The sequence below is a fragment of the Mus caroli genome, unplaced genomic scaffold (assembly GCF_978045245.1).
Source record: "Mus caroli unplaced genomic scaffold, Mus_caroli_1 scaffold_7, whole genome shotgun sequence".
Lineage (NCBI taxonomy): Eukaryota > Metazoa > Chordata > Mammalia > Rodentia > Muridae > Mus > Mus caroli.
The window spans coordinates 118,479,665-118,501,360 of NW_028227262.1; the positions used below are offsets into that span (position 1 = coordinate 118,479,665).

Sequence of the window (21,696 nt, forward strand, 5' to 3'; positions counted from 1 at the left end):
CAGCATCCCTCAAGGATTCCTAATTTAAAAGTCGAGGCATATTGTCAACGCTGTTAGGAATGTTGTATGCAGAGCTGACCTTTAAGTATAAGACCTAGGAGTGTAGCCAGAAACCAACAGGAACTGGAATTAGGACCAGGTTCTAATGCAAGAAGCAGTTTGGGGCAAGTGACACAGCACTAAGGACATACTACATGATGAGTGTTGTCTTTGCAAAGATTGCCCCAAGAGACTTCAGAGGAGGCAGGCTCAGGACAGTGCCACCATTTAACTTGGATGAGAAATGGAGAAACCTTAAGACATGGACCAGGTTGGGGAAAGCCCAGGTCAGGAGCCCATGTTTACTTGTTTGGTGTGTGATGGGCTAGGGCTAGTAATTTGAATTTATCTTTAGAGATTCTGTCTGGAACTTCTCATCTGCTGCACTTGGGTTTCATGTGTGACTTTGTGTTGTTAACAAGGGAAAGCTAATAGAAATACCAGGCTGAAAAGAGCTACATAGGACAGAGGACTTCAGAGATGGCTGGTGGTAGTTGTCACTCATGGTCCCATCTGTAACCCTGGCACCCCACAAGTGGAGGCTTTCAAACTCAAGCTAGCCTGGGCTACAGTGGGAGGCTGTGCACAGACAAACCAGGTCTTTCTGACCAGTCCCTACTCCGTACTTCACTGTGGGCTGTCCATTGGTGAGTGAGCTTGGCTCATTAAGTCTCTGGAGAGAACCCTGTGTCGATGTTCACCACATCACCATGCCAAATGTGCATTTTCTCCGTACAAGGGAGCTAGGGTCTGTCTGCCATTCTCTCCTTTTGTTTTGCTGGCTGTTCTGAGTGAATACAATCTGCTATACATCACTTGCTCTTGAAAAGGATATTTTGTTCAGACAGATTCTGGCTATATAGCCCAGGCTAACCTCAGTTTTGTAGTCCTACACACCTGACTAACATTTCTTTATAGTAGTTAAGATAGAGACAGAGTTCGGGTCCAGTTGACCTTTTGCCTAGATTGGTCTCAAATTTGGGGCAGTCTTAACTGCTTCAGCCCCTCAAGTGCTGTGATTATAGAGGCACAAGCCACTTCCCTAGGCTAACAAATTCTGTTTTTTGAGACAAGGTCTCACTGAGGTAGCTCTGGCTGGCCTAGAACTCACTGTGTAGATCATGCTGACCTCAGACTCACAGAGATCTGCCTGTCTCTGTCTCCAGCCAGCTAACAATTTCTTAGAAGTTTTCAACTTATAATTAGAATGGATTGTAGACTAGGACATCTCCTCCTGGTGGGTCTTCCTGGATAAGCCAAGACATTGTTGGGATGTAGCCGTGTTGGTTGGTGTACTACAACTGAAATTCCTAGCAAAATGCTGGTTCTCTGTAGTTGGTAGTGAGGTGGGCCGTCCATACAGTGGAATGTGGCGTCACTTGTGAGCGAAGGCCTGTGCAAGAGAAGCAGAGTGTGAGCCTGTGTCTTCTTCAGGCGTCCGTTCTGGTTTGCTGTCCTGCATTTGATGGGTTGATTTGATTTGTCCCTTTCTTTTTTGGCCAGCAGGTGGCACCTGGCTGTCTTCTCTCTTGCTTGCCAGCTTTTCCTTCTTTATCCCGTTCCTTCTCTGCACCCCCACCCCCACACACTTGGCAAATGTGTCACTAGAATTGATGCTGTTAAAAGTCTGGAAGTGACAAGCTGTCTTGTCAAAGGGACAAGAGGGAAGGGAGGGAACGGGTTTTCATTGCTTCAGGCTTCACCGCAACTGTTTAGTTCTCTCTGCTAACACATCTGCTAGATAAACAGTTTTTCTTGGATGCAGATTCAATATTTTATTATGACGTCAGGCTTACATTTCCATCCATGCTGTTTGGCATGAGGAAGGCTCCTCTTTGCAGTATTAGGTAACAGAGCCTCTTGTTGCTTTTGCCTTTTCTATTTAATACGAAGATATTTTAAGAAAAGTACTGTACAGGTGAAGATTCCACTCACTTGTATTTAAATATTCTACAGACTATGCCGAATTCCACTCCCCATCCACTCTCAGTCAGTAAATAGCTATTGAACGCTTCCAGATTATTAAGTATCTGATAGAAATGCTTGAGATTGTCTCTGTCATTAGGCATGTGGGTCTTCCTGAAAGTCACTAGTCTGCTCTCTACAAGAGAGCCAGGCTTTCTGTGTAATATAATCAAGCCTCTCATCCTGTCCAAAGCCAGCTTCCCGCTCAAACCCATCTCCATTATGATCAGCTTCCTCCTATCGACACTCCGTCCCCTAGCACACACCTGTAACCCCTGCATCTGGGAGGTGGAGGCAAGAGGATCAGAAATTAAAGGCCATGCTCAGCCACATAGTGAGTTGGAGATTCAGCCTGGGCTATACCAGACCCAATCTCAGAACAAAAGCATATCATGATTTCCGACTCTGAGCCTCTTGACCATTTCTGGACCTTTCCTTGGATGATCCACTGCTTGATTGTGTGTGTGTGTGTGTGTGTGTGTGTGTGTGAGAGAGAGAGAGAGGGAGAGGGAGAGGGAGAGGGAGAGGGAGAGGGAGAGGGGAGAGGGGAGAGAGAGGGAGAGGGAGAGGGAGAGGGGAGAGGGGAGAGAGGGAGTGTGTCTTCACAGTGGAGAATCACTTACAGAGAGCCATGGTCTCACACTGAAAAATGCAAAGAGCATCTGAGAAAGCTGATCTTGGTCTCACACTCAGTCCTTAACCACACCCACAGCCTAGCTCTGCTCCTGGGAGAAGAACCTCCTGAAGCTGAGGGTGCACAGTGCTGTGGATGGGGTGCTGGGAGGATGTGGGACTCAGTGTCACTAGACAATAGGTCTGTCTGTTTTTTAAGATTTATTTATTTATTATATACATAGTGTTCTGCATATATATCTGCATGTCAGAAGAGGACACCATATCTCATTATAGATGGATGTGAGCCACCATGTGGTTGTTGGGAATTGAACTCCGGAGTAGTCAGTGCTTTCAACCTCTAAGCCATCTCTCTCTCCAGCCCCCAACAATAGGTTTTTCATGGAGATGCGTTTCGTAGGATTTGTATTTATGGCGGCTGGAATTGATACGTACACAAAACATATGTATTAGTTCAGCTTTTGTTAAGTATTTTAAAATACCCACAGCAGAGTGTTTTATAAAGAGATGTTTTAATGCAGTTTTAGACACGGAAAGTCCCAAGGTTGGGTGTTGCATTTTACTGCTGTGAACAGACACCATGACCAAGGCAACTCTTCAAAAGGACATTTAATTAGAGGTGGCTCACAGTTTCAGAGGTTTAGTCCATTATCATCCTGGCAGGTTACATGGCTCCATGCAGGTAGATACAGTGCTGGAGAAGGAGCTAAGAGTTCTAGGTCTTGATCTGCAGGCAGCAAGGAGGAGATTGGATTCCACACTGGGCGGAGATTGTGCATAGGAGCCCTTACAGCTCACTTCACAGTTACACACTTCCTCCAACAAGGCCACACCTGCTCCAGGACCACTGTGTGAGCCAAGTATTTAAACACACGAGTCTTTGGGGACTATGCCTATTTAGACCATCAGGTGAGGTGACCCTGTTGGTGAGGGTCTAATAGCAGATGACATCCTGCAAGAGGCTTGGATCTCTTGTCTAGGAAAATGGTCTAGAGAAGGGCCAGACGTACTCTTTTGCCCCTCTTGGTCTTTGGGAGAAGTCTTACCTTCTTTTAGATTTCACCTGTTGAAGGACCACCCCACCTTCCTGCAACACCATACCGAGACCAAGCTTCCAGTTCCATGACATGATACCCTGGGAAAAAGCCCATGCAACCACAAAGCATCTTTTACAGAAATGGGATCTCTGGGTTGGTGGTATTGTGGTGAGAAGAGCTGCTTTCTAGAAACAAGGTCTCATTGATGTTCTCTAGTCACCAAGGGCAACTTCCCCAGGCTTGGCTGCTCCTTGACTTCCTGATCTTAAGGACAATTCCCGTTGCCATCTTATGGATGCTTTATGGCCTTAGTGATATTTCAGCTCTGATCTCTCTCTTTTTTTTTTAATTAAAGTTGGATTGTCTCTCATCCGTAAGGCTAATAAAAAGTATGACTTACCTTTTGTAGACCAGAACCAAGTAGACTGAAAAAGATTACTCTTTCAAAGTAGGTTTCTGTATCTGTGTAAACCCACATACTTTCTCAACATGTGAATTATCCACATTGTGCAACATCGAATCCCAAAGTGTGATAGCTATTTCAGTTACTTTATTTGAGCATTGGTTCTGTGAATCAGCTGGGACTCAGTTGAGTGGCTCTAAATACTTACAGTGGCTTCAACAAGATGGTGCCTAAAGAGAAAAGACCAAAGACGGCCTTGCTAGTATTCAGCTCCTACATGGGGATGGTTAAGAGGACAGGCTTGCTTTGTCTTCCTGACAGGGCAGCTGAATTTCTGTCCTCGGGAAGTTTAGGTGTAGAGGTGAAAACTGAGCAGACAAAGTGAAAGACTTTTGAGGAGGTAGCATGGAGGGGTTTGAGTTTGTGTCACAAGCACGGTTCTGTCGTACTGATTTTGTCCATCTTCATCTCCACTGACACATTTAAGGGACCATTGGCAGGCCACATACGCAGAAGCGAAAGGGATCCATCTTGCTCTACTAGTGTGTTGTTTATGAGGAATATCAGGGAGTCTAGGTGTCCACAAGGCATTTTTAGTTTGATCTAAGTGAGCCCTGGACATCATCCATGGCTCAGGGGCACTTCTGACCTAGAGCTGGTGAGCACTCTGCAACCGGATGCTGGGTTCTCACTCTGGTACCTGCTCTACCTTGGGTGACCCATAACTGTTCACTTTACCTGGAGGGAATCCCTGCAGAGCTGTGCTCCAAAGCAGCCCTTCTTCCATCTAAACACCTCCGTTTTCCTGTGCAGGTCCCCAGCAGCCTGCAGATAGACCAAGGTTTGGGAAGTTTTCAGGCATTTCATTAGACAGCGAGCCCTGTCAGCAGGGAAGTCCACTTGTGGAACAAAGCTGTGTTTTACAGCACAGGTTTGGTCCTTTGTGGCGTTTAGTTACTGAGGCTCAATAACAGTTAGACAAAGAAGTGCAGATTATTTTATGATGTAAGTGCTGAAGCCAGAGTCTCATGCTATGCCTCCCATATAGAGACTCACGAATTAGGTGCTGTTAACTGCGATAGCTGTATTCACACTAGTTGTTTATACACACACTGTGTTGAGGGGACGGTGCACACTCTGCTTTAAATGTGTAACATTTTAAAAGCTTTCCTCGCAAATCTCTTAAATAGTAACAGGGTTTTGTTTGTATTAAATACGTGCCCAAGGAGATATTTTGTTCTTTTTGGTTTCCAGTCCATCCAATCTAAGGTGTAGGCAGTGTTTGTTTTCAAGCTATAACCCTGTAACTCAACTGGGGAAGGAGTTGCTGGTGTTCCATATCACACCTAGACACACAGGAAGTGTCTTAGTCTTAGAATAAATATTTGGTCCTTCTCAGATAGGCTACTATCCCAACGGTCTTTAGCAGTGCAGTGATTCCTAAGAGGGGTTCCTGGGCCTCACCTGGCGTCACTTGGGAGTCCACACTCAGCATGGCTTGTTGTATGTATGCTTCCTATAATTTCAGGAGCGTGGGCCACACACACACACCATGGGTAAGTGGACCCTGACACAAGGGTTTTCGGATTCTTAGCTAGGCTAGGAGTGGCTGGTTAAGCCTGTGATCCCAGCACTTGGAAAGCTGAGTAGGAGGCTTGCCGCCGATTTGAGAGTAGTTTGAGGCCTGCTACACATAACCAGTGCCAGGCCAGACTGAGATAGAATGAGACCTCAGAGCAGAACAACAACTGTCACCCTCAGCAGGAGTTCCCCAGTATGTGCCAGGCCACAAGAGCATGTTCCTGGATGCCGCTGGGGGGACTGACTGCCACCTGTCACGTTGGTGTATGATAACCCATTGCGTTTGAACACTTTCACATCAGTCATTACAGGATTATTTTTTAAAACTACACCTTTAAAATACTGAATGTATTTGGACATTAGAAACCGATGTCTTGCCATGTAGGGTGGTGCACTTTCTAATCCCAGCACATGGGAGGCAGAGGCAGGGGAATCTCTGTGAGTTCAAGGACAGCTTGGTCTACAGAGCTAGTTCCAGGATAACCTAGCTACACAGAGAAATCCTGCCCGAATAAACCTTCGGTAGGGGAAGGGAGAGAGGGGAGAGGGAGAAACTGATTCCTTGGTATCTGGGGAACACTTTGTGGGCATCTTTTTAAAAGCAGTCTCTTGCTGCCTGGTTGATTCTGTTGCTGTGTACAAGGATGGCGTTGGAATGGCTAAATAACACAGCTGAGAAGAGAAACCAGTTTAGTTTGGAGAGTGAGTTTGTATTACTTATTTTTATTTTATGTGCATTGGTGTTTTGCCTGCGTGGTGATGTTAGGTCACCTGGTACTAAAGTTATAGGCAGTTGTGAGCTGCCATGTGCATACTGGGACTCGAACCTGGGTACTCCGGCAGAGCAGCCAGTTTTGTGAACTGCTGAGCCATATCTTTAGCCCCAAGTCAGGTGATTTTTGACTACAAGCAAGAAAAGTGACTTCTTGTATCTGGAATGTCAGGGAAGGTCTCCTGAAGTTACGTATAAAGAAACCTTTGTGAACTCAAAGATCAAGGTGTGGGCATGAGGATCGGGGAGGAAAACGTGGCATCGTGAGGCTTGAGCCCTTTGGGGAAAGTACGATTTCACAGGAGAGTAGGAGAGCTCTCCTGCTTCACTGACTCAGTTACTGACCTTTGCTAAATACATCAGCTGTGTGTTTAAAATAGAATCCATTGTTAATAAGCTCTCTTAACCACTCTCTCCATTATCCAGTTAGAAAGTCCTGCGGTGTCTTTATAGAGTTATTACACAACTGATTTTTTTCCTTGTTCAGATTTAGACCTTTAGAGTGATAAGTGTGCTCAGCTTGGCTGCCCCCTTGATTCTTATGTGCGTCATAAGTTTGTCTTAAACTCAGCATCTAAGGGATTAATAGCCTTACCTTCTTTCACTCATTCATTCATCTGTTTGCCCACATGAGCAATCTAGAGTGCCAACTTCTGTGTTAGATCCTGGAGAGTCCAGGCACCTGCCAGGGAACAAGCTAGAACTGGACAGGTGAATCGAGAGCCTGGAAACCACCTGACGTTCTTATCATCCAGGTATATTTAAAAGATAACAACAGCTCACCCTGCGATCAATAACCGCAAGGCCCTTTTAGAAGCTTGTACGCTGGTACTATTACAGGATCAAAGCTTTGGCTGGAGTTTCTTCCAACCAGGCAGTGAGAGGGTGAGTGTTGGGGGAAGCCTTGGGATGTTTCTCGCCCTCCCAAACAAGGCTTTTTAAGCATCAGGGATGGCATTGTTCTGTCTGTACGTCAAGTTAGAGACCGGATGATAATATTCTAAGGAGAGTTGCTTGGACATGGCACTGGGGAAATTAATTAGGGGTATTATATATGGGAGGGGGCTCTTGTTACAGTTTGTCTTAATAAGAGGTAGGATAGCAGGGGCGGAGGGGACTCAAAGCCTAGAACTGGTCAGCTTTGTGTCCCTGGGTGAGTCACCACCTTCTGTCCAGAAGCCATGTTGGTGGTGGTAGTGACCCATCTCAAAGGATGAGTGAGGGTCAAGTTTCATCAGCACATAGACTTTGGATTGTGCCTTCCAGAGGGAGGGGAGGGGGAGGGAGGGGAGGAGGAGGAGGGAGGGAGAAATTAGCGACTATTCTGTAAAATGTCTGTCTGCATGCTTGTTTCTGTTCTGAGTGACGGCAAGTTAGGTCACATGAGAATGGCTAATCCAGTCTTCCCCGCCTCCGCTGCCATCCTCCTGCCCCTGCACCCCAGAGTTGTTTGTTTCATAAGGCTGTAACATCGTTTTTTTTTTAATATGTGACCTTGAAAAAAAATCCTGATTAAGTAGTTCTGGGCAGTGTTCTAATGCTGGAAAACAATCAGGCCTCCCACACATACCTGCTCAGCCAAGAATTTGTTTGCCCCAGGAGCCGTGGGTGGGCGAAGCAAGCCCACGCCCAGGCCCATGTGAACTCTCTGTTCTGGCGAGAGACTGCCCCGCTGTCACCCAGCCTAGGCTCCCAGCTGGCTCCTTGTTTTGTTTTGTTCTTTTTTCCTTTGGTATGGTTCTGGGACTCGAATCCAGAGCCGGTACATGTTAGGCTAGTAAATCAATGTAGAAGAGCCATCCTAAGTTGTTTGTTATTTCTTTTCATTCTCAATTCCAGACAAATATTTTTATCTCACAGATAAATTTCTAACATTTCCCAGCACTTTGCTTGCTTATTTTGCAGAGTTTGGCCTGGGTGTGGGTCCTGCAACTTTCTGCCAGGCCTAGGTGGGCTCCGTACAGAGTACCACTGTGGTCTGGTCCCGGGCTCCTCAGGGTTCCTAAGGACCCTGCGTGTGGCAAGGCTGCCTTGAAATGACTCTGGAATTTGGGTCCTTAAGCCAGCGACAGAACACTTGTTGCCTTCTTGCCCGGAGGCGGCACAGGCTCTGGCCACAGAGCCTTTCGCCCACTCCCTTTTTGGTTGGCCAGGCATCACTCATACTGCCCCGGGGAGTCTGTTAAAAAGTGTTCAGTTACTGGCTCCCATGCCTGTATCCTGTCGAATCCTGTTGTCTGAGTTCAGTTCTCTGCTATGAGCAGAGCGGCCAAGCCTCCCTTGTGTGGCTGCTCTGGGAGTAGGGAGAAGAGGGCTCTGCCAGACCAGAAGCCTCCACCATAGAAACTGAGCTTCATCTGTTCTTAGCCACTTCTGGGCCTTGGTTGACCAACCTCCCTGTGAGTTGTGGGAATGGTGAGTGTGACTGGGGTGTGTGTGTGAGAGAGAGAGAGACAGACAGACAGATAGACAGACAGAGAAGAGAGAGTGCGCACATACAGGAGGGTGTTTGCCTTATAGTTGGAAACATGGGGTCTTCCCCAATGACTGTGAAGTAGACATTCACCTGAAGTGAAGACTTTTATTTCTGGGCTGGGTAGACTAGACACATGCATGCACACACATGTGCACACACATGTGCACACACACACACACACACACACACATACGAATCTGAGGATGCTCGCTCAGCTTTACAAACAACCTTAGCTAGAGAGCAAGTACAGACAGACAGTCCTGGAAACCTTTGGCTGGTTGCCGCACTTGTTATCCTTTTTCACTATAGAAGGGTGCTTCTTTCTCTCCAGAAAGAAGAAATGTGCTAAGTTTCAAATTTGATTGCAAGTTGATAGGTCAGGAAATGTCTGCTGACGCCTCTAAAGTACACACACCTTGAAGCTATTTTAAGAAAAGAAGTCTCACTGCAAAAATAAGATTGTTTATTGCCACCTCCTGGCCTGTGCCATTCTCCTGGTCCCCTGAAGAGTCAGGGGCTGGACATGCATATGCAGATAGCCCCCACCCACTGTGAGGAGGCTGTGGCTTCTTTTGTTAGGCACCTGGGTCGACCACTCTGCCACCCAGGGCCGCAGTCTGATGGAGAAAGGGGAGTGTAGAGGATCCAGGCCACCCAGAAGGTCAGCAGGCACAGGAGGCCTGGTGATAGGGTGTGCTGGTGCCCACGTGCTCTGGCTGGGCAGAGCCAGTTCGCTGCTGTCAGGTGTGTGGCTTTGCAGTGCTTATGTTGATGTGGGTTGTGGAAGTTCTTGTAAATAGCAATTAGCGTTCTTGCCTCGGTTCCCAGATTTCTTATTTAACGGGATGTTGGAAAGCCCTGCATCAAACTAAAAAGTCGCGAAAATGGCTCTTAATAGAAGTGACCACATACTATACACCTGTTATGGTCTGAGGATTGCCATCAGTAGCCTGTAAACATCGATGGACTGTATGTTAGACTATCAGAAAAGAAAGAATACAAATGGTAAAATAGAGTTTCCCTTGTGATGCTGGGCTAAAGGCTTCTCTAGATCGGAAGTGTGAAGACCTCGAAGTTTTGCAGGTCTGTTCTGTGGGTAGAGATCCATCCCGTGTGTGCTGTAATTACAGACTCCTCGCAAAGGTGAGGGGGTGCTAGAGGTGCATTTTTATAGGCGTCTCACGAACTACAAATGATTGTTTCATTGTTGGTACTATGAAACAGTGTATTCTTAATTAAAAGCAAGTTACTGGGACTACTTCTAAAGGATCAGCTATAGCAGTAGGTTATGAACACACTCACAGTCGTAAGCCTTTCCGCAGGAGCTCATGTCTTTCTGCGTAGAGTTAAGGATATTCAGACTGACCTCCTCCCAGTCCCTGCATGTGTTCTGTAGTGCACCTTTAGTTAGGTGGTAGCTTCAGCGTCATCTCTCTTCACCTCCTTCCTGGTTCATTTGGAACCTCTCGTCCAGTGATTGCGTGGATGCTGGAATCTCAGTGGTCATCACTGAGACTGGCTCATGATTTTCCCTTCCACTCCCTGGGCTGGGTGCGTGCATCCGAGAGGAGCATCACACAAAGGTGGAAGCAGCCTGGGTGTGCTGTGTGTGCCACGCTGAGAGGAGACTGCCCACTCTGTGGAGTTAGTCAGGGCGTACCCACTTGAGCAGAGGTTGGGGTGCAGCCCAGTGTTCCAGCCTGAAAGGACGGTCTGGAACTGGAAAAGCATTCTAAGCATAGCGCCTGTGACGTACAAAGTTGTGAAACTGCCCCTGGGGGAGGGCTCTACAGCCTGGCCTGTTTGCCCTGCCTGATGCAGGAGAGGAAGGAGTGAGTAAGGCTGTTTTCAGTAAGGAAGCCCCTTACCTTGAAAATAATCGGTTTCTTTTGAGTCCAGGTCCCTCTTATCTCTGGTTGGCTTTAAGCTATAAGAGCCATGCAGACTGAATCTGTCCCTGCCGTGTGCCTTCAAAGTAACGCTTTCCCTTTGTTTTAAATTATCTATTACGTTTCAGCCACCTGAGGATTTTTATAGTGGGCCTTTTCTCACAGGACCCTTACTTACCTTTAAAAGAAATATTTTTGAAAAGAAATTTTCAGACTATTTTCTGATTGCATTTATCTTTCTCCAACTCCTCCTAGATCCTCCCACCCCTATCATATATACATATACACATACACATATATATTTACACACACTTATATATATGCATAAACACACATACATCAGAGAAACAAAAGCAGCAGCAGCAGCAAAGAAACAAACAAACAAACAAAAAACCCAGAAACCAAACATATAAGCATGATTGTGCAAGCCTTTTAACCCCAGCACTTAGGAGTCAGTGGTAGGGGGATCTCTTGAGCCAGGTTTGTGAGTTTGAGGCTGGCCGTTACATAGTATGTTACAAATCAGACTAGATAAAAGACCCTGTCTCAAAACAAAATCCAAAAAAAAATTATACAAGCAAAAGGCCAATAAGCCCCTCGGCCCCACCCACCCCCCAAGAAATAAGGAAAGAAAAAAAAAAGCTCAAAGCAATTTAAAACAAAATGTCATTGAATTCATTTTCTTTTGGCCATCTACTGCTGGGCATGGGGTCTGCCTTGAAGTGAGGTTCCTTTGGGAAAACCAAATGTTCCCTTGGACAGGACAGCTTCTTGGTCAGGGGCGGGTAGATTCCCACTCTAGGACCCCATCTGGTTTGAATAGGCCCTGTTTGTGCTGCTATAGTCTGTGTGGATCTAAATAAGTGATTTTTAAAAATGTTACCTATATTACTCTTTTAAAGAAAATCTTTGGGGGGCTGGAGAGATGGCTCAGCGGTTAAGAGCACTGACTGCTCTTCTGAAGGTCCTGAGTTCAAATCCCAGCAACCACATGGTGGCTCACAACTATCTGTAATGGGATCTGATGCCCTCTTCTAGTGTGTCTGAAGACAGCGACAGTGTACTCACGTACTCACATATAATAAATAAATAAATCTTCAAAAAAAACCTTTGGGGGTGTGTATGTGTTCACAAGTGCACCCTAAGACAACTTCCCTTCCGTCATGCGATTTGAAGTCAGGTGGTCTGGAGTCAGACTTGCAGCCAGCACCTGGACCTGCTAAGGTATCTTGTTATCCTCAGCACGCTGTTATCCTTAGAAGCAAACTGAGAAACAGATGCTGTAGGCTGTGGAAGGTGAGCAGGGTAGGAGTAAAGGTGAAATGTAGAACATCCTAGTGCATCGCCTGCATCAGGACCTCGTGGATCAGAGCGTGCTCTCACAAGGCCCCAGCTGATGCCCTTAGGCTGTGTTGTGGAAAGGGATGGGCAGGGATTCCATACCTGATTCGTGGCAGCTGCCAAGGCCGAGGGACTGAGGCAGAGCTGCTCCCAGAGCCATACTTAGCTTTTAAAGAGTCCCTTCCTGTCCGTTGTCCTTCCTGCCACCTCGCCCAGTTGCTCAGGGCCTCGCTTGTGATGGTTTGTTTCTGGGCTGGCCTCACTGCTACAGCCAAGATGTCAAGCTGGACTGTGAGGACTCCTCTTTCTGACATTCATTCTGCCGTGGGTCTTCATGTAGAGAGCCGTGTCTTAAACACTCACTGCCATGGCCTTTCTCCACAGCCAGGGACAAAGAGCAAATGAAAGAAAGAAGCACACAGGGGTGGTCAGTGTAGGAATGTATGTGCTCTCGGATTCTCTTTCTTTAAAATAAGAACGGTTTGTTGTTGATCTTCTCCACTGTCGGGGATAATCATGGATTACTTCTGTAGTAGATCAAAACCCAGCTTTTTGTTGTAAATACAGTAATTTAAACAAAAACACACCAGTGAATTGTGTTACTGAGCTAACTGCATATCTATATATCTGTCACTAAAATAAAACACCCGAGATTAAGAACTTATAAGTAAACAGAATGGGTTTATGTTGGCTTACAGTTTGGATGTTTTAGTTATGACAGTTGACTCACTGCATTAGTCTGTGGGGGTGGGGGGGACTGTGGGTGGAACAAAATGGGCATGAGAGAGCCCTGGGACATAAGGCCACCTCCCAGGAGTGTTCCGCTGGAGACAAAGTGATGTATGAGCCGCAGCATCACAGCACTGTGATTGGTTCTTAGGAGCCTCTTAGGGCATCCCATCCATGTCCTAGGAAGGGTCCATCTTTTGGATACCCATTCCCCTCTGTTTAGAGCCTAGGCTACTGTAAAGGCCAACCTTAACATTCTCTGCAGTGTCCCAGAAACCCTGTAACTAATCTCTGCTCTCCACCCTCCCGTGCCTCCACTGTGATGTCCACACAACAGCCAGCTCTCAGCGTCTTTGCAGAGGACCTCTTCTTAATGCTCCAGAATAAAGCTCAGCATGCCAAAATGTGAGGTTCTTGCCATGGCTGGAAATGTCTCTCCCAAGATGTATGCATGGCTTTCTTTAATGCCTTCTCAGAAATCATGTGGCAGTTTCTCAGTTAGGTGTGCCTTACCCACTTGTTTAGATGCTCATTCTACCCCTGATTCACCCTCTTCTCTTTACTTTTCTAAATGACACTCACTATCATCCAGTGTGTGATGTTTCCCTCAAGCGCTCTTTGTCTCTTCCAAGATAGAACATGGCCTCCTCTCAGAGCAGATTGTACCTACTGTGTGCCTGTAAAACTGTTCCTGACCTATTTACATGCACACTGTTGAAAGAAGGCAGTTGTCCCTCTAACCCATGTCTAGATAAGGATTGAGAACCAGGTGTGCTGTCTATACGTCTCTGCCGCTTTGTTCTTAATCCCCTCACACAAAAGGACAGACTGTGAAAGTGAGGGGAACATCTTTTAAAAATTAACCACAGTGGTGCGCCATGTAAAACACCAGGCATCCAGTTAAGAAGTGGCAATTAATTGTTGATCTGTGAGGCAAGTGGGCGGAGAGCAAAGTGGTTGGTATTCTCCACTGTGCGGTATGTGTGCCCTGGGGATGGGAGGTAGGCAGCAGAGAGGCCATCAGTGGTCCTCACAGCTCTCACAGCCAGCCCCTAGCAGTGGTGGCACCCTGAAGCAGTCTCTCGAGTTTCCCAGCATACTGCCAGCAGAGGACTTCCTTGGCCAGATGTATGTTTTCCCTTTTGTTGACTGTGTTTCTTAGTAACCTCTGAGAGGCCATGATGCAGAATTGCTCCACAGTTGTCCTGAGGAGTTCTTTGTGCCCTTTCTCTTCTAATAGTTTCAGGTTCATTTTGGCCACAGAAGGATTGGAAACAACAGCAGCAATCAGCAGACATGAATGTGGGCAGAGCATGGCCATCTGGTTACCGGTTCCCTTGGAGTATGGGATAGCACAGGGAGGTGGGCCCTTGTGAGTGAAGCCATGCAGTCTTCCTGGCAGAATCAATCATTCCTGTTTGGGTTGGTGCTGCACTGGGTTCTGATAGAACCATCCATTTAAGAGCAGATCTGCTGAGCCCCTGTAGTAACGGGGATGAGCATGTCCACCCCGGGGAGCTTGTGGTTTACTGAGCGAGGGTAAGGAGTTAGAGCTGACCAGGATGAGGGGGTACCACGAGGTGGGGAGGCGCCAGAGCAGGCAAGTGTCAGCTCTGGTCCTGATCAGAGAGCGCATCCAGGGTAAGAGTAAGGAGGGCCGAACCACCCACCATCTGTTTACCTGTTTTATGTTTTACAGCGTCCTCAAGACGCATTTTGGGTAAGAGATTGAGAGGAAGAAAGTGTGGAAGGTTCATGAAGAGCTAGAGGGGTGTTCGTATTTGTCCAGAGGGAAGGGCAGTGGCGGGGTGGCCTGGGCAAAAGGGGCTCTCATTGGTGGTGGCTCCAGCAAGCTCACCAGACAACTCCAGGGATGGGTCCTCATCTTCAAGCCGCCTGAAAATGCTGCTGCCAAGGATTCACTGGCTCTCAGAATATGCAGCAGCTATTGATGGAACAGGAACATTGAACAAACCAGATGGAGTTTCTGGTTTCCTGACAAGTCTGTTTTTCATTACAGATGACTACACGGGCATTGTGACCTTATCAGTCTGTTAGGAGCTGCCTAGCACGAGTCAGGAATGAGAGTGATGGGTGCTAAGAGAACCTTTGTAAGAAAAAGCCTTAGAGTCAGTAGGGTTGAGAACAACCGGGGGCATGGCAGCCATTCGTTGAGCACAGGATCCCAGCACAGCGGAGGGGCTGGCAGGAAGATTTGTGAGGAACCTTAAGGCCTTTCTGTTTCCTGACTAGTCACAAACCCCACAGGATGAATGCCACGTGACTCTTCCCTAAGCAGTACCCTCCCCAAACACTTCCCATTATATTGTGTTGAATCTTTAAGTAAATCTTAAATATTCGTCTGTGGATTGGTCTTGCCTCTAGAGCTGCAGTTATTTGATAGAGTGGGGATGAGGTGGGAGATTAGATGGTCTTTAGAGGAGAGTGTGACTTGGTAAGGCTGCCAAAATGGTTCAGCCAGTAAAGGTGCTTGCCTCCAAGCACGATGACCTGAGTTCAGTCCCCAAGACCCACCTGGTGGAAGCTGAGAGCCAACTGCTGCACTTTGTCCTCTGACCACCACAGGTGCACTGTGGCATGCAAGCTTTAAACCTTGAGAATATTAAACTCAGTACTTTAAAAAAAACGTATCAAACAAAAGGATCCTGGGTCAGGAGAACCCTAGCTAAGCTGACCTCCTGGTGTCACAGAGTTTGCTTTGAAGCCAGGTGATACTTGTTTTTCAAGTCCTTCCTACTATTGAATGGAGCCGTGATATTTTTTTAAATGTGCTTTTTTTTTTTTTTAAATGAACACAGTAAACTTAGGCAGCCTGAAATGATGGATTATGTTGACTGAATCCCTTCTGGTTCTCCTGAGTTTGGAAAATACCAATAACGATAAAAAATGTGAGTGTGCTTTTGTGAACTCTTGCTAACAATTCTGTCCTCTTCTTTTCCAGAGAGAAAAATAGCAGCAACCTGGTCTCTCTTCACGGAACATAAGCCACCAAAAGAGGTAACTGAAGTCATTTGCGTATTCATTGTCTTGTTAACATCTGTAGTGCTTAGGATAGTCTGACAAGGGTGATGATGGGAGACAGCGCTTGGTCTTTTCTAAGTGAAGCCCCAAATGAACCAGTCACAAACATAGAAAATGTCACACAAAGCCACACCCTCTGTTCCAAAAGGCAGGGTGAATGAGCAGCCTTGGTGAGTTCTGAGAACTCAGCAAGCCTGAATGGATCTGAGAAACTATATTCTTGGCACACCAATTTATTTTTGCCTTAAAGTACCCATTTATATAACTTTGAATGTGAAATCGGTTTCAGTTTTGAAACTAAAGGTTTTCTTTGAAACTTGTTGATACTACAATAATAATCATAGTGTTTCTAAGTAATAGTAATTATTATAGCTATTAAGCTTTCAAAAGCAAGGTCTGGTGTAGTTGAAGCCCCTCTAGTATTCTCTGTGTAGCTGAGACTGGCCTGAAACTTCTGGTCGTCTTGCTTCTGCCTCCTAAGTGCTGGGATGACAGGCATATACCACCATGCCCAGCCTTGAAACTCCTTTTTTCAAAAAAAGGGGGGATAGTAAAAAAGTGTGTTTGTTGGGGGTGGGGTGGAGGGCAGTTTGTGGGAGCTGGCTCCTTTTCTGCGCTGTGAGCTCAGGGATCAGCCTCCTATCATACTCAGACATCTTGGCCTACACCTTTACTTGCTGTGTCATCTAGGAGAACCCTGAAATTCTTTGAGACTTTTTATCACTTGGGAAGATGGAGAATAGCTTTGTTTGCGGATGGCCGCCAAGGTAGCTCAGGGATCACGAAGAGACACGCCTGTGGCTGGAGTGAGCACAGCTGTGGCTGCTCCTCACTGCCGGAGTCTCTGGTTCTGCATTTCTTCTCAAGTCTCATGTGCCCTCTCTCCTGATGAGGCTCTGGACTCCATTTCACTCATCTTCAACCTCTCTCCCTTCTCGGTTTCTCTCTTTCAACACGCCAGCATCCCTTTACTTGGGGTGAGGGCCAGTGTGGTAGGCGTTCCTCTGAGTGGCCTTCATGGTGTCTTCCTGTCCCCTGATGTGGCTTGGTAAGTTACCTGCCTTATCTTGAACAGTGCCGCTTGGTGTCTGCTTGGGTCTGGGGGTGATGGGACCCATGCTGCCACTCTTCCCCCAGGACGTGCTAGTGTTAGCACAGCTGCACTCAGACCCACAGTGGAAATACCTCTTAGCATTGCATACATTTATGCCTGCCCCATCTGCTCGTTTGGTTTGTTCTGCTTTGTTTTGAGACGGGCTCTCTACATAGCCTTGGCTGCCTTTGGAACTCACAGGTTAACTGCAAACTCACAGAGATCTTCCTGCCTCTGCCTTCCCTGTGCTGTGATTAAGAGTGTACGCCACCAGGCCTGGCCCTCTAAACTGTTTGATGTCAACACTTCCCCTGTCTGTCTTTAATGTAGATCATGACTATTCCCAGAGCATTGTCCTCTGACAGGCTTGTGAGGCTTTGTGCTGTGTCAGTGGCCCTGCTTTGTTGCCTTTGAGTTTGTGCTCTGTGCACTGTCCCTAAAACCTCTGAGAACTCGTCTTAATTTATCTTAAAAATATGTAATGTATATGAGTGTTTGTCTGCATGTATGTATGTATGTGTACAGTATGAACGTGCCATGCCGACAGAGGCCAAATAAGAGCATCGACTGCTCTGGAAGCAGAGTTCCATGTGAGTCTAAGCTGCTGTGTGGATGCTGAGAACTGAATGCTCAGCTGCTAATTCTTTGGGCCAAACTTTGTCCTTTCCATAACCAAGCTCTCTTGTTTTCTACTTGCCGTGCCCTGCTTAGCTGTCTCTACGTTTGAGCTTCGACATTGCTTTCCTGGCTGTGGCAAAGAATCAAACTTGCCGTTTTGAAAGATACAATCCTTCTGTGCTGGTCGATCTCACATTTACATAGGGCAGAGGAGGTAACCCAGTCAGTGAGGCGCTTATATAAACCTGAGGGCCTGAATTTGGATGCAGCCCCCACGGAGGAAGCCAGCCAAGGCAGGCAGCGTGTATCTGTCATCACTAGCACTGTCGGGGTGGAGACAGGAGATTCCCTGGCATTCACTGGCCAGCTAATCTAGCCAAGTCAGTTGGGCACAAAGTTCAGTAAGAGACTCTGTCTCCAAAATAAATAAGTAAATAAAAGGCCATGAGTGATAGAGCAAGACATCTGCCCGTGACCTCCGCCCTCCGTCCCCTCCCACCCCCCAAAAACACGGTTGCCCCACACAAAGGTCTTGCTATTTTAGAAAAATTGGACTTCTGCATTAATTTCCATAATTTTTATACTAAAATGTTCGGTTTCTCAGAAACATCTCTGTTGTGGTGCTCTGACCTTAAAATCCACCCGAGTGTGGTCAGGTTCAGGGATCAGTGATGGTGGGGTCTCCTGCACTAGATACTCTTCTTGGTTGGTGTCATACACTCTAGAGGGACACCTGCTGGCCAGAATCCTGTGTTGCATTGCTGTTCTTGTGTGGAATTTATCCCAAAGGATCGTATTAAGCTTTCCTGATGTATGCCTGTGTTTTATGGTAGAGTGTACTGAAGCCTCCTGCCCGAGCTCCTCAAACAGACTGCCATTTATAGCTCACCTCTGAAGGGCTGGGAAGTACTCATCCCTTAGAACTCGGTTCAGGGAAGAGAGCTGTAGAGAAAAGGATTCCATGATCAAACCCTGGTCCCGGTCCTTTGTACAAGCTCAGAGGGGCTACACAGTGATCATGCGGTAATGATTGCTCAGACCTGGCTCATTTAAAAGGTTTTGAAAGGGGCAGTCACTTCTCTTAAACATTTAGAACTTGCTTTTAGATAAAAGTTTTAGATGGCTTAGTTTGCTTACATGAGAGGTCCTTTTGCTGTAGGAAAATAAATCCAGAGATGGGAGAGTTGGTTCAGTGATTAAGAGCACATGTAGCCCGCATTGCTCTTGGAGAGGACCCAGGTTTGCTTCCAGGCACCCGCATGGATGCTCACAGATATCCCTAACTCAAGTTCCAGAGGACCTGATGCCCTCTTCTGACTTGCACAAACATGCAGGCAGAATACTCACGCATAGAAAATCATTTTAGAAATCAAAACAATTTTTTAGAAAAGTCTGGAGTGTTAATAACACTTAGCTCAAAGCCCCCTCCCGAGCATCACGCAGCTTCTGTGACGCGCTTGTCTGGGTGCATCCTCACCACACCACCCCATAAACATGATAGTGTAGTATCGTGAGAAATGATCATGTGTTTCTCATGTTATACCATGTCCAGAAAAGGTTTTACGGACTATCATGTACAAAATGAGTCTTAAACAAAAATAAACTAGTAGTAGTCCACCTGCCTTTGAGAAATATTTTAACGGTAATTATTACAAGTCTGGCTCTAGAATATTTCTCTTGTTGCTTGGAAATCACTCTGGTATTTTCACCTGTTTTCTAACCTGTCCTCATTTAGTTTTTTTTTTTTAATTTTTAATATTTTTATTACATATTTTCCTCAATTACATTTCCAATGTTATCCCAAAAGTCCCCCATAGCGCCCCCCACTTCCCTACCCACCCATTCCCATTCTTTTGGCCCTGGCATTCCCCTATATTGGGGCATATAAAGTTTGCAAGTCCAATGGGCCTCTCTTTCCATTGATGGCCGACTAGGCCATCTTTCCATACATATGCCGCTAGAGACAAGAGCTCCGGGGTTCTGGTTAGTACATCATGTTGTTCCAACATAGGGTTGCAGATCCCTTTAGCTCCTTGGTTACTTTCTCTAGCTTCTCCATTGGGTCATTTAGTTTTCTGATCATAGGAAAATACCAGAATGTGTGTGTGTTAGAACCTGTAGCCAGCAGCTGTGAGCAGGCAAGGCCAGACGCTTGGCGTGGGCCTGCCTGCTGAGCTTTCTCTGTTGTGTCTCTGGGCCACCTCTTCAGTAGGGACAGCTCGGTGTCACAGGATAGGATTGTGATGGCTTCAGAGAATGGAAGCACCGAGCAGATTCAGCTGATGGCTTAGGGAAACAAAGCAAACATTTGGGACCATGAAACGACAGATTTGTGTTCTATAACCTCAGACAGGAAGAATGTGTACTCTAAGATACACCTTTCACTTTCCCCACCTCCTGGCTATTGTCCTGTGAAGCTGCTGCTTTTGCTGGGACACATGCATTGATCCTGAAACCAGAGAGAAGCCCATGTCAGGCAGCCAAGCTTCAATGAGATTGGAGGGCAGCTAAAAAAAAAAAAAAAAGAGGGATAAAATAATATATTCAAAGCAGTATGCTTGAGATGGCTGGGTTTCAGCCTCCCGTCTGAAGTCCTCCTTGTCTCTGTTGAGATAGTGCACACATTAGCTGCTTTATGTGGATAGCCACTGTGACAGACCCAAGACAAGATCTCTCCAAAAGCAGCAGTGGGGGGGGGGAAGCAGTTTCATTCTTGTTTCCTGTAGATAGGGGTTGATCTGCTTTCTCTCTCTCTCTCTCTCTCTCTCTCTCTCTCTCTCTCTCTCTCTCCCTCCCTCCCTCCCTCCCTCCCTCCCTCCCTCCCTCCCTCCCTGTCTTCCTTTCTCCCTCCCTCCCTCCCTCCCTCTCTCCCTCCCTTTCCTGCAAAGAAAATATTAATGTTAGGGTAGGGAGATGGCTCAGTCTCCAGCGTGCCTGCTATGTAAGCACGAAGTGCAGAGTTCACATCTCCAGGCACCTACGGGGAAAGCTAGCTGTGAGGAGGGTCTGTAACCATAGCTCTGGGTGTGGAGGGACAGACACAGGAGGATCCCTGATTGAGAAAGACATCTGATGCCAACATCTGGCTTTTACCATGCACATTCACACACGTGTCCCATATAACAGATACACACAGATCAATAACTCGTTTTCAGAGCTTGGTAACGTGTGGAGAGTTTTACATTCTAAGCAATGGCTGAAGGTAAAAGGGTAGGCTCTTCTGTCTTCCAGTTCAAATACCACTCAGCAGATTGGAAGGCTCAGGAGAGCATTGGCTGAAATACATGTTCCTTTCCCCTGCTGAGAATCATGTGCCAAACAGATCAGGCTCATTGAGGTCCAGTACTATTTAAGCAATATTTGACATTTTAAGAAGCTTCTCGTTTTACGTGGGGCCTGAGCTCTGGTGCCCAAAGGAGAAAAGTATTAGAGGGCGTCATAGAGCGGTACAGTGACTCACGCTCTCTGCAGTTTGGAGCAGCACTTTAATAATCCAGCGTTACAAGTTCTAAAGTGAATACTTGGTATTTGTACTTTGTGTTTAGCCGTCAGATAGAGTAATGTAATTGAAGGTACCTTCTCTGTGTGCAGTGCTTGTAGGCAGCACAGTGTGTCTGCAGCAGGGATAAGGGAGATAGGAGATGGACATGCAAGTCCTAGGTCATAGGGTGGTGCTGAGTGAGAGAGAGAGAGAGAGAGAGAGAGAGCGCGAGTGTGAGTGCAGTGTTCAGTAGCAGCTGCATTTTATATCAACAGATTCTGTAGAAGGCCTGCAGTTTCTCATCTCTTTGCTGACACGTTTTTTAAATAGTAACCATTTCCAGAAGGTGGGAATCAGTAGTCTGCTGTGGTGTGCTGTGTGGTGTGGTTTGAGACATGGTCTTCCTGTGTAAAGCAGGCTGGCCTGGCCCTCAGAGCTCAGCTCACCCTGCCTCCTGTGCTGCCACTGAAGGCATGCTCCCCTCGCCCAGCTCCCTCTGTACTTTTGCTTTGCATCTTCTTGAAAACCAGTTATGTTGAAAATCTCTTCATGTGCATCACAGTTACATCCGTATGTCATCTTTGGAGAAATGCCAAT

At 46.6% G+C, this 21,696-nt stretch overlaps 1 long non-coding RNA gene across 17 annotated transcripts in view; it reads left to right on the plus strand.

The window, feature by feature from the left end:
- The window catches only part of LOC110296206 (uncharacterized), a 142,413-nt gene that overhangs the window by 62,859 nt on the left and 57,858 nt on the right, over positions 1-21,696 (plus strand). For 12 of the 17 annotated variants that reach the window (XR_015047676.1, XR_015047675.1, XR_015047681.1 and 9 more), the window contains 2 exons: positions 15,828-15,883; positions 16,869-16,955. This is a non-coding gene — a long non-coding RNA (uncharacterized LOC110296206). The remainder of the gene's footprint in view (positions 1-15,827; positions 15,884-16,868; positions 16,956-21,696) is intronic. The other 5 variants (XR_015047684.1, XR_015047674.1, XR_015047685.1 and 2 more) reach the window with 1 other exon arrangement.